The following is a 12706-nucleotide window of genomic DNA, read 5'->3' as shown; positions in this document are numbered from 1 at the left end:
TTTTTATATCATGTTTGAAAAAATATGGGGTGCCTGGGTGGCTCAGTCAGTTGAGCGGCTGACTTCGGCTCAGGTCATGATCTTGCGGTCCATGAGTTCGAGCCCCGCGTCGGGCTCTGTGCTGACAGCTTGGAGCCTGGAGCCTGTTTCAGATTCTGTGTCTCCCTTTCTCTCTGCCCCTCCCCTGTTCATGCTCTGTCTCTCTCCGTCTCAAAAATAAATAAACGTTAAAAAAAAAAAGAAAAAAAAAGAAAAAATAGCTGATTTTCCTTCTTCCTCCCTCCCTCTTTCTTTCTTTCTTTCTTTCTTTCTTTCTTTCTCTCTTTCTTTCTCTTTCTTTCTTTCTTTCTTTTTTTCTCTTTCTTTCTTTCTTTCTTTCTCTCTTTCTTTCTCTTTCTTTCTTTCTTTCTTTTTTTTTTCTTTCTTTCTTTCTTTCTTTCTTTCTTTCTTTCTTTCTTTCTTTCTTTCCTTGGTGGGGTGTATGGACTTTACCATAGTTTCAAATGTTTACCTTCTAGTATCTACAAGATATTCTAAAACCAAAAGGCCAGTTCTGTGCTATCAAGAAATTGTAACTTGAGGGGTACAGGGGTGGCTCAGTTGGTTAAGTGTCCAGCTCTTGATTTTAGCTCAGGTCATGATCTCATGGTTCATGAGATTGAGCCCTGCGTCACCCTCTGTGCTGACAGCACAGAGCCTGCATGGGATTTGCTCTCTCTCTCTCTCTCTTCCCCTCCTCCTCTGATGTGCATATGTGTTCTTTCTCTCAAAATAAATAAACTTAATTGAAAAGAATTGTACTTTAAACTTGCTGAAAAACTGGTTGGCTATGGCCCCTAAAAGATGGATCTAAATGGCAGTTTCTGCATTTATTTATCTGATTGCAGGTACATTCTATACTTGTTTTTGGCTTATTTTCAGAAGGACAAATTAACCAGAAATGTAACGAGTTTATTATTTTCTGCTAGCAAACGGTTTCTGTTTCTAAAATGATGGCCTCTTAAGGCACTGTATTAGTAAATGCTTGGGGGAAAGCAAGGAATTAGTAGTAAATGTTTGCATAATAATATATATATTTACACACTACTGGGGGATCCACATCTAAAAGCAAAGTCCTGAAGTGGTAAATTATGTTTACTGTGGAATCACATCAATACTGTTCTTTAGCTGAGTTCTATTTTCCAGTCACATGGTGGCAAAGCCAGGTAATGATACAGTGGTCCTGTGGATTTAGAATCCTGAAGCCCGGGTTTAAATTCTGACTCTGGCATAGGCTATGGGTATGGGAATCACCATTCTGTCAGGCTTGCCTTCACCCACCAGCCTGTGTGGCATCACTATTATATCCTCTGAGGCACCTCCCAAGGTCAGACCACTTCACAGGTTTAACTCCAGACACCAGTATCCCTATCCCTTGCCTTCAGGGAGGACCCAGCTTCATGACACTCAGTGAGCCTAGATTCCCAAACAAATCACAGAAGGATCTATACACATTTTCTGCTTTAAAACTCAAATGTCACTTATAATTCTGAGCGAGCGAGTCCACAATTCAGAACAAAATGATTTGACCATCATTTTGGGAAATTTTGTACCAAAGACCAAGGATGAGCTCCTTCTCCCTGCCGAGCCTCAAATTAATGAAGAATTAATTAACTCTTTTTATGAGGCAGCTAATGAAAAGGTTCAGAACTCCAAGAGATGGGCATCAGGCAGAATGTTGTGAGGAAAAAAATTTCCCTTTATTTTCTATGCAAAAAGATACTAAATAACATTCTGGTATTAATCACACTGACTCTTTAGCGTTCTGATGCTGAGCTCTCCCCTCACGCTATCAAAGTTCTAATCACAGTAGGAAGGTCCCCCATCTATCTTGGAACTGACGGAGGACAAGACCCTGTGCAGCATTTTCCATCTGAGTGAACCCTCTTCCTGTTTAATACTCACAATGTCCTGACAGCCCGATGTCCCATTACAGCATTCCTTTCTCTTAATGGCACACTGAGCAGTGAACTGCTCTGTTAGTCCCCCACGGAGCTGTACCAAAGTCATGATCAAATTCTCGTGACAGAGAGAACAAGGCAGAGACTGAAGGACATCTTAAGCTCTCATTCTCTTTCCTTTGTTAGAAAGTCTCATAGGAAAGGCACAGCCTAAGCCTCTGGGCAGGTGAGCAAGGCTGTGCAGTCACAGGGAGAAGTATTGTCACATAGGAAATGGCCAGTACATTCTTCTTCCTTCTGAGACACGTTTGCTTAGGACCTCCAAGAATGGCTAACATTAAAGGTGGGAGGGAGAGGAGGGAAATTATCCTTTCTTTCTTTGAAACTGCAAACATAACAGCGAGAAAGAGAAAATTAGATCTCGACAAATTAACTTGCATAAAGGTAAATAAAAGAGCTGGTTCCACAGGGAGTTTGTAATCTGGGAGGTGAATAAGAAACGTGCATAAAACTCTCGGCATAAGGTCAAAAGAGACAATGCAATAGTGTTAAAAGTTGGCACAGATAAAGTTTCATGTTAATGTATCTTTTGCCAACTTTTATGAATATGGGACTTTAAGTGTATACTACTCTAGTTTAATAAAAATCTCACATCTTGCCTTTATGTCAAGGCTTATATGAAGAATATGTAAAGTTACCAATGTTGTTAAACTGCTTCAGCTATGATGAATGAAATGTCTTCAATACAGAACGACGAGCTAGTCATTAAAAATACTCCTTGTATTTTTACAATGGATATTGGCCTTTTTTTTCAGAGTCCGTATCAGAACAGCCATTTATTCTCTTATGTGCAATCCCTTCAATTTACCAAACAACCATATTCCACAAATTTAAAATGTAAAGCCGTTCTATAATTAACACAAGAAAAAAAGATTCTACCTACTGAGAAAACAAGCAAGATATTAGAGAAGGAAGAATATGTGACCTAAAACCTGGGTAGAATTTTCCATGTATGAGTGAGGGGGGTCCGGGGAAGATCCATCAAGAGAAGCGAAAATTTTGAACAAAGTCCCAGAGGTGGAAGAGTGGTGTGTGCAGTGAAAGTAGTGAGCCTTCCATGTGTCAGAGGAAACTCGCTAATGGAGGGATTTTGAACTGGTTTATTCGATGATGTAACTTCAGTATCTGGAAAAAGTGCCTGAAGAAATGAAGTGTCCGATGCCTAGAATATAAGCAGTATTTGATAGCTTTCAAGGGCTAGGCTATTTGGATTCCTGCACCAAGGGAACTGGTTAGGACTCCATAGAGTAACAGAAACTAAGTTCAACTAAGCAAAAATGGAGTTTATGTGTGTTTATCATGGAACCAACCCCAAATCGTGAAAGTATGTGGATCTTGGGAAGAACCAAGTGGGAAACAGGAAGTCATTGTGAGTTTTCTGGCTCCGTCTTTTGTCGCTACTTCCTTCACACCTGTGTGATTCCTTTCTCTGGGCACCTTGGCTCCACCTGGTTTGGAGCGTGCATTTCAAGCAAAGCCCAGCCCCCACAGCCACCAGAACCCCACATAGCAGCTCTGTTTGACTAGGTCAGATGGCCAGACACCCTCCCCTGCTCAGGTCCTTAGTAGCTAGGAGCACAGGTTCACCTCTGGGGACAGAGAGGGAGGAGGGTGGAGAGGATGGCTGTGAGCAGCCACTCGAAAACTTGACCATTATAAAAACAATTAGAAGGCATTAAAGCATGTGGCCGATAGTGTTCTTATTTTGTATGCCTGTAGGTTTAAGCCATAAGCACTGTTCGTATGAAATATGTTAGCCTAACACTTAAAAAAATATATTGTCTGTTAGTTCACATACTTCCCACTTCTTCAGCTCCAACAGCTTAGTAATTATTTACTAAATATTGGTCACCTGTCCCTCCAGCTCCTGTCAACATTGCCCTGACTCTACCAGAGACTGAACGACACCATTTCCCGAACGCTGAATAACTGCTGTTAATGTGTTCATGCTACCTTGATTGGCTTTTGTGGAAAATATAGAATTGTTGAGATGGAACAGGAAATGATTACTCAATTTCTTTCTTTTATGGATGAGCGATGGACCCCTGAGTAATTTATTGAAAAAAGATCTAGTAAATGTTTTGTGAGCAGAGAAACAATACATTCTTGTCATTCTAGAACATGGGAAAAAAGGTGGGCTTTGGTATGTTGCAAAGATCAATAGATTTTGGAACCAATAGCCTCAGTTTTACTGCTTTGCAAGCTATGTGTGGCCTTGAGCTTTATTGATAAGGCTCAGAAAGCCTCACGATTCTCAGCTGCACAGTAGGAATAGTTATAATAATATTTTTTACTTTATTTATTTACATAATAATATTAACAGTAACTAATGTACTGTTCTTTGGTGAGGAATGGATGGATGAAATATTGAAGGTGATATCATTTAATAAATGGTAAAGCACATGCAATGATAGTTATCAATAGTAACAGTAAGTGTGTTCGGTGGAAAACAACCAGGATGAAATATTTACTGCAAACTACTAATCTACACATAGTTAATTGTGAGTTCACACATGACCAAATGTTAAAGATTGTTTCAGCTTTAAAGTACAGTATATAACATAGAAAGCTCTATTCTCAGTTCCCAGAGTTGCAAATAGTTTCACATGGAGGCTCCATTGTCTTGGGAACACCTGATGGATATGGCTTTTATAATTCTACCAATAGGTGTTACTTCATTTGATTCAAAATGTATATATTTGCTTACCAAACCATGTTGTTGTAATTAAACTTTGGGTCAAATTCACAAGACAGGGAAACATATTGTGGTAAGAGATAATAAAACCACTGATATTTAGGGTGCAAGATAATCTAGTTTAACATCTAAATGTAGATGAAGATGGGGAAATGTAAGTTTTTATGGAGAAGCTCAGGGACTTGCTCAAAGGCATGTGCTCATGAGTGTTGAAATTGAAGTAAAACTCACATCTTCTCACACTGAGCTGTTCACTATAAAACAGACCCACCACTAAACACAACATTAAAACTGAGAAAAATTTCAAGTAGATCTTCAAAGGAAAGCCTTAGACAATAAATAAAGGGCCACCCAATTGTCTACTGGTGGAATAAGAAGACAAAACTTTATTCACAAATTATGTAATTCATTAAGATAGCAATGATTCATAGTGAGAATAAAGTAACACTTTTAAGCAAAAGTAAAATGCAAAAGCAACACAAGTTATTGGCTATGCTTGAAGATAGTTGTATCTACTTTTAAACTTTCTCATCTTTGAGTCATTAGGGGTTTGATATGACAGACCAACTGGAAATGAAGGAGTAACAAGAGGAAGTTAATAATGAGATCCAAAGGGAAGAAGGGAAAGAAGGAAACAGAGAAAAGAGGTTGAGAAAGAGCACCTAAATCTGGCTGGTAAGAAAATATTTAGTGTTGGGCCACTAGATGGCGATATAATGTAAGGTGCTCACTCCACTTTTTTTTTTTTTTTTTTTTTTTTTTTTTTAAACAAGCTATTTGCTGATTTGTATTAGGTACCATAGAGTGAGGCGAGGATGAAGCTGAGAGGATACTGCAGAGGTCTCTGGTGCATGTGTGTATGTGTGCGTGTGTGTGTGTTCGTGTATGTGTGTCCTGCCTCAGTGAGACTGCAGCCCTTGTAAATACTTGTTACCTTTTGCAAGAAGGAATCTGAACAACTGCAGCTGAAGGCACGTTGTTATATCATCTGGTCTTTGGGAGATGCTGTTCCTCGTTGCAGATGGGTAATTTTCCTTTTTATCAGGTAAGCCATCTGGTTGTTTCGTTGCGATCTTAGTCATACTCATTCCAGTTATTCCGGTGGAAAGAGAGCCCGTGGATATACAGTTTGGGCTGAGCAGGAAGTCCATTTTTGTATGTGATTTCGGACCAACGGTCCCCCTCCTCCCTCTCTTCTCCTCCCCTTCTCCTCCCCTTCCCCTCCCCCTTCTCTCTCCACCTTCCTCGAACTGAATTCAGGTTTGTTTTGCAGTCAGCATCTTAATACAAGATGGGATTCTTTGGCCTGAAATAGCTTGGAACCTGGCCAGTTTCTTTCTGCCTTTGCTTGCCTTCAGTCTATTCAAGGTCTCCTTTTTGAAACCCCCTCCTTCACCCGTGCTGTAGAACTGGACTAGCTAGCTGTGAATAGAGGTCATATTGTTCCTAAGGATGGAGCAAAAATTAGATCTCAGCGTTAGCCCCACAGGAAGGAAGAAGGCGGCGGGACTGCTGCTGGAGCCTAGATAGCACTGCAGGGGTGTTCAGCCTCCTCGGGCAGAGGCTGGGCTTGGGCAAGAAAGGAACAATGATGTATTCCCCCTAACTCGGATCGAACCGCGCCACCAAAGGAGCTGGAGGGAAGTGGGAACGAGTCCCTTCTGTGGAATGCCAAACAGGAAACACCGAGTTACTTTTAATTAGACAGAGGTCACGATCGGCAGTGATACTGCAGATGCTGTTCGGTTCCCCGTGTGAACGGGCTTGCTTTTCCAAACTGCACAAGAAATGACTCTGGGTGGACGTGAGGCTTTTCAAACGCCTTTGTTATCATGGATTCCCTCTCTCCTACCTGTTTGAGGTATGTGTTTAAAGACCAGCTCCCCCCCACCTCCCTGACACGTTTACTTCTCATATATCTTTTTGCTCTCTGCAGTTACTCACTGAAAATTGTCACTTCCCTGTAGCAAATCAGTCCAAAGAGAGTGGTTGCAGGTGCTTTTTCACGTGTCCCGTGAAACAATTAAAGCCAAAGCAGGGTAATGCTCTGTCTCTACGTGCATGTGACTAAATATTTTCTGAGATGCAATGGCAAACTTGCAAATTGCCAACACTGTTGCTATCACACCTATAAAATGTGGCTTCTTTTTATGTGGATTTACAGGTTCAAGTGGTATTTCTGATGCACTAGTGTAGTAACAGGACATATTTCTCCATAAAGCACTTTAAAGCATCCCAAGAGGATGATGCCGAACAGAAATAGGAAAATTCCATGCTGAGGTTGGTGATTCCTGCTTTAGTTTCTCCCGTCCAGGGAGCAGTGGGTAGCTTACCTTTCCTATTTGCTGCAAGACCTGACCCTCCAGGGTGATGCAGCTTGGGGCTTCTGCACATACAGTGGACGCCTGACACTTTCCCCCCTCATCTGGGCATGTTGGAAGAAGAATAACTAGGGTGAAAAACTTTAAACCTCTCCTTTGTTGCTGTTGCTTGTAATTGCTATGAAACCAGTGCATCCCTCTTGTAGGAGCAGTGTTGCAATTTAGGCCTTCCTTCACAAAGCTCCTTGAAGAGATTTTTAGATGGTGTCTATTTTAGGAACATAATGTGTAGACAGGAATGGATGGCCACAGAGATTTACGGGAAAACAATTTCGTGGAGAGGGTGAGGTAACATTTTAAACCTCTAGAACAGAGCCCAGTGGCTGGTTATATCACATGAACCCAGTAATGGAGTTAGTTTTCATTAAACTCACTGCAACTCCTTTGTATGGCTTTTTTTTTTCTTCCCTCCTTATATCGTTGGTCTGGCTTTTCAAATATGTTTTTAGGCAGCCAAGGTATCCGGGACGCTCCTACTAGTAAAAGTAATTAATACATTGGATTCTGCCGCCAATACTTACAGTCTCTGTTTATATGGCCCCTTCTTGCTGGGAAATTTGGTATCTGGAGACTCATTTATTAGGGCAGTTTCCCTTTAAGGCATGGGCTAGAGGGTTTCTCCATCCTTGAGAGGGGAAGGGAAGGCACAATTGGAGGCCTAATTAATTATACAGTATCCAAGAAGGCACAGGGGATCTCGGCCAGGATTCTCCATTAGCAGCTAGAAATACCAGGGGCAAAGGGACAGACTAGAGACCTATTAAGTAAACTTTACTGCCACCAATAAGGCAATGAAAACTCCAGAATCTCAATAGAGGAATCCAGTAAGAAACATTCTGGTTCTTTGTACAGAAGGCACTGTCAGGGAACCCAGAGATTCTGAGAGAAAAAAAAACGTTAAGAGCATCTTCTGTATGTGTTGCAGACAAGGAAGGGAAAAATCTGGGGCTTGTTTGGACTTACCCCTAGGACTTCACAGACTGGGCAGTCCTCATGCATTTATATTGGTGTGAGCCTGACACCTGAAAGCACCCCTCCAAAATTTAGCCAGGGTTGGGGGGGATGTGGTACAAGGTTTTATTTTCCTCCTGGATAGTTGAAGAGGCTGAACCCATCACTTCCTCCCAGGTAAATAGCTATCTTGAAAGGGGGAGGGGAGAAGAGAGAGTACAGGGGTTGGTGGACAGGTATTGAGAATCAGCTATTGATGCTTTTGCTGTCTTCAATGTCAGGGTCAATGGGGCTGTGATTTGTGAAGTAATGACTACCCTTTGAAAATTCTGATTATCAAGTAAGCCTGTTTCACAGCTCAGTTTAGATTATACTGCTGAGTGCTAATTTATACTAGATTATACTGGTGAAGGGTAGGGGGTGATGAAGAGATTTATTCTCAGAGCAACTGTGTTCAAAAAAAAAAAAAAAAAAAAAAACAATTAAACCAAATTTCCCCCAAACTGCCTCTAACTGTGCTTTTCCAACTTTTTCCTTTGTCCACGTTCCTAGGTTCCCATTTATTATTTTCTTTAGCAAAGATGCATAGCATTTACTCCATCCCAGCCACTATTCTGAGCAGAATTTTACAAATATATTCCCACTTAATCTATGAGATAGGTACTATTATTAACCACCAATTTATGGATAAGGAAACCAATTAACTTGCCCCTGGGGAGACAACAAGTGGCAGAGCCCAAACAAACCCAGACAGGCTGACTGTGGTCTATTCTTTTGAGCACCCCTGATCACCTGTGTGATGGTAGAACTATGACTGAGCCCAGATAATCAGGACTCAAGTAGTGCAATCTGTAGAGGGCAGCTGTAATTCATCTGCTTAACTACATGTCACAATTTCATATACTTTGATTTAGAATAATTCCCTAAATGTGCTACATTCATTCATTGGAAAAAAAATGTTGTGCCCTCCTGTAGTACAGGACAGTCTGTATCCTAGATACAGGAATATGGTGAATAAGACAAAATCCCTGCCCACATGATGTCTTCAGTCTAGTGTTCAGGGCTGAGAGAAGGGAGAAAACATAAATTTCCCCAAGGCACGGTGTCTCACAGGTGTAAGAATTGGCATCCACCTTATTAGCAATCCAGAGAGTAGAAGAAATGGAAGGAAATGGGGCCACACAGATGACCAGCCAGATCTGGGGAGCCCTGCTTAGGGCCCTCGTTGTTGCTGGCTTTTATAAAAACAAACTGAGGAACAATATCAATATCAAGTAAATTTAAGTGGCATATTTACTGGTGAGAAATTACTGGTTAAAAAAAAAACACAAAACAAGCCTAAACCACTCATTTTTACACACAAATTTTTTTAAACAATTTGTAAAGTTCTGTGAAAAATGCTGTGTTTCCTAGAATGCAGTGAAATTGGCTTTTTAAATGTTTAAAAACACTAAATCTGTTTGAGAGACACCTGAGTGGTTCAGTTGGTTGAGTGTCCCACTTTGGCTCAGGTCATGATCTCATGATCTCACAGTTCGTGAGTTCGAGCCCCATGGTGGGTTCTGTGCTGATGGCTCAGAGCCTGGAGCCTGCTCAGATTCTGTGTCCCGCTCTCTCTGCCCCACTCCCACTTGCTTGTGCACTCGAAGCTAAATAAATAATAAACATTAAAAAACTTTAAAAAAAATCTCTTTGAGATTATTGGTTAGGTGGCAGCAAATAATTAGTTAAAATGAAAAAGAAAAGGGGCGCCTGGGTGGCGCAGTCAGTTAAGCGTCCGACTTCAGCCAGGTCACGATCTCACGGTCCGTGAGTTCGAGCCCCGCGTCGGGCTCTGGGCTGATGGCTCAGAGCCTGGAGCCTGTTTCCGATTCTGTGTCTCCCTCTCTCTCTGTCCCTCCCCCGTTCATGCTCTGTCTCTCTCTGTCCCAAAAATAAATAAACGTTGAAAAAAAGTTAAAAAAAATAAAAAAAATTAAAAAAATAAAATAAAATGAAAAACAAAAAAAAAGCCCCAGGCATCCAGTCCTTGCTTACACTTCAGCACTTTCCCCTGAAATGGCTAAATTTGGGAGGTGTGGGCTGATGATAAGGATGGAAACCAGTCTGTCATTCCCTACGTTGGTCAGGACGTAGTAGGCACCCAGAGGTGTTTGAACAAATCTTTTTTTTGCAAATGAATTAACAGGATCTCAAAATAATATGGTAAAATATCAACATCAGCTTTCATTTTTATCTATATTAAATGCTTTATTATGTTTTTATTGCTTCAGAATTCACATTCTAATAGTTTATCTTTTTATATCTCTTGCCTGTTTGCTCCCACTTCCTCTCAGTTACCTACAAACATTGTAATTTCTCTCTAGCAAGTGTGAAATTCTCTCTTAGAATGAACCTTGCTTCTAACCCTGTAAGTGGTAAAAAGTCCTTTCCATCTCTTAGGGCCTTCTCCTCCTTTGGTGCCCCCCACCTACAACTTTAACTTGAACTTTGATGAAAGCATCTATAATTTTTGGCTTTAATGTTTTCTTTTGTCATTTGTGCTTCTCATGTCATATATATGAAACCATCACCTAAGCCAAGGTCATGACAATTTACTTCTTTTTTTCTATTCTATTGGTAGTTTTAACTTTTACATTGATACCTGTGATTCATTTTGAGTCCGTCTTTATAAATACTGTGAGGCAGGAGTCCAACTTCATTCTTCTGCATGGTGATATCCACTTGGCCAGCACTAGTTTCTTACTGATTTCAACTTGTCTGTGCACCCGATATGCAGTAGGCCAACACCTGAGGCATGGGTTTTGAAGCAAAGAAAGTTTTATTATAAGAAGGGCAGATCAATGAGAAAGCAGCAGATCATTCCCAAAATTGCTTGCCCCTGTTGAGTCTCCGGACAGCTTATGTATGTTTGGGGAAAGAGGTAAATACATGAGAGGGGGGTGAGGGGTTCCTTGAAACCTTGAGGTGGGGGGAGGGCTTGAAATAATCTGGAGGTAAGCATTCTTCTGGACAATGAGATGGCATTTGGGACTTGGTATCATTAGATGTCAGATACTTTCAAGACAAATATACCCTTTAGGAAACCATTGGGTTTCCACAATCAATGTATAAACAGGGAGTAGGGGCAAAAAGGCAAAGTTAATGACTGATCATGCATGAGGTTAAGAGGTACATAAAACATACTTAAGTAGGGAACAAAACAGAATGTGGAGCTAAGTTAATAATGCAACTAATACAACCATACTTCTGTCTATGTTTTCAAAACAGGTCCAGGAACCAAGTGTTTGACCTCAGATTGTGGAAAAGACTATTGTTCCCCCATTGAATTGTCACGTTAATCTTGCTGGTGCTATATTTTATGTACATCTGTGTCTTTAGTGTCAGTTATTGCATATATTGGGTGCTGTCGAAGTGTTTTTTCTTTAAGAGCAATGAGATTCTCCCTTTTTGAGAATCCATATAGCTTTAAGTATATGAAAACTGGCCCACATACCTTTAACAGTAAACACTTTCTTAACCTAACTTCCTGTCAAAATTTTTCTTATAACTGATAGCATATTCATTTGTGACTCTACTGGAAGTTTAAGGAGGTAAGGAGTAATGAGCTAATGTTTTTGCAGAAAGATTATTAGTAATTTCTAAGAAACATCTCTACTATTGCACATACTCTCCCAAACTTATGCAAACATCACATATGTTCTTTATAATATATGTTGCTTGTCTCCTTTTTTTCATAAACACCATTGAGGGAACCATTGAACTTGAAATAGAGGAGTGTCATCCAAATAGGGTTGGTTGTTGTACTGGTTTACCAGAGCCTCCATAACAAAATACCACAGACTGGGCAATAGAAATTTATTTCTCACAGTTCTGGAGGCTAGGAGTCCAAGTTCAAGGTGTTCTCAGGTTTGTTTGTTTTTCTGAGTCTTCTCCCCTTGACTTGCTGCTGGTAGCCTTCTCTTTGTGTCCCCACACAGTTTTTTCTTTGTGTGTATGCTTCCCTAGCATCTCTTTCTGTGTCCAGATTCCCTCTTCTTATGAGGACACCAGTCAAATTGTAATAGAGACCACCCTAACAACCTCGTCTTAACTTAGTCTCCAATACAGTCACATTCTGAGGTTCTATGGGTTAGGGCTTCCACGTATGAATTTTGAGGGGGACACAATTCAGCCCATAGCAGTTTTTTCTGACTATACTAATGACTGCTAAAACAATGAGCAAAGAAGATAGAAACTCGTAAGACATTGTTGTTGACAAAATTGTTGTTATACTAATGGTGAGTTTTCATTATTCATAACCTTCTTCCACTGGATAATGAGGAGTTGTCTGTATAGGTATTAATAGTCCAATAAAGGAAATTAATTAGGTTTCTATTTAAAGAGGTATGATGGATAGCAAAGTGGGCAGAAAGAGTGGTGATGTTGATTAATCTTGTGTGCCTATAATCTCATGTTTGCTTTCATAATCTATGAGAAGTTTACGTAGCTGAGGCTCTTATTTGTTTCAGTGACAAAAGTGACACAAAAGGATATAAAAATTAGAAATCAATGAAGAATTTATAAATAAAATAATTAATTTCAAAGTGCAACTGAGCAACTGAGACTGAGATTAATTTAAGTATAAAAGTAATCCCTTAGAAAGTTAGTACAGCTCACAGAGTTGAGGAGGAGTTGAG

The 12706-nt window shown here is 40.3% G+C and overlaps 1 protein-coding gene across 5 annotated transcripts in view; it reads left to right on the top strand.

Moving 5' to 3' along the window:
• Nucleotides 1–12706, top strand: part of LOC121030645 (sodium channel protein type 1 subunit alpha) — a 150800-nt gene that overhangs the window by 14907 nt on the left and 123187 nt on the right. For 2 of the 5 annotated variants that reach the window (XM_040475268.1, XM_040475262.1), the window contains exon 1: nt 5491–5740. The exons of 1 other annotated variant lie outside the window; for it this stretch is intronic. The gene's annotated coding sequence lies outside the window, so the exon portion shown is untranslated. Of the gene's footprint in view, nt 1–5490; nt 5741–5930; nt 6557–12706 lie in introns of those variants that run through there. 2 more of the 5 variants (XM_040475267.1, XM_040475264.1) reach the window with 2 other exon arrangements.

Source organism: Herpailurus yagouaroundi, unplaced genomic scaffold, assembly GCF_014898765.1.
Source record: "Herpailurus yagouaroundi ecotype Mexico unplaced genomic scaffold, PumYag 140, whole genome shotgun sequence".
Taxonomy (NCBI): domain Eukaryota; kingdom Metazoa; phylum Chordata; class Mammalia; order Carnivora; family Felidae; genus Herpailurus; species Herpailurus yagouaroundi.
The sequence above is the reverse complement of the archived record's forward strand: the minus strand, read 5'-3'. Positions and strand labels throughout refer to the sequence as shown.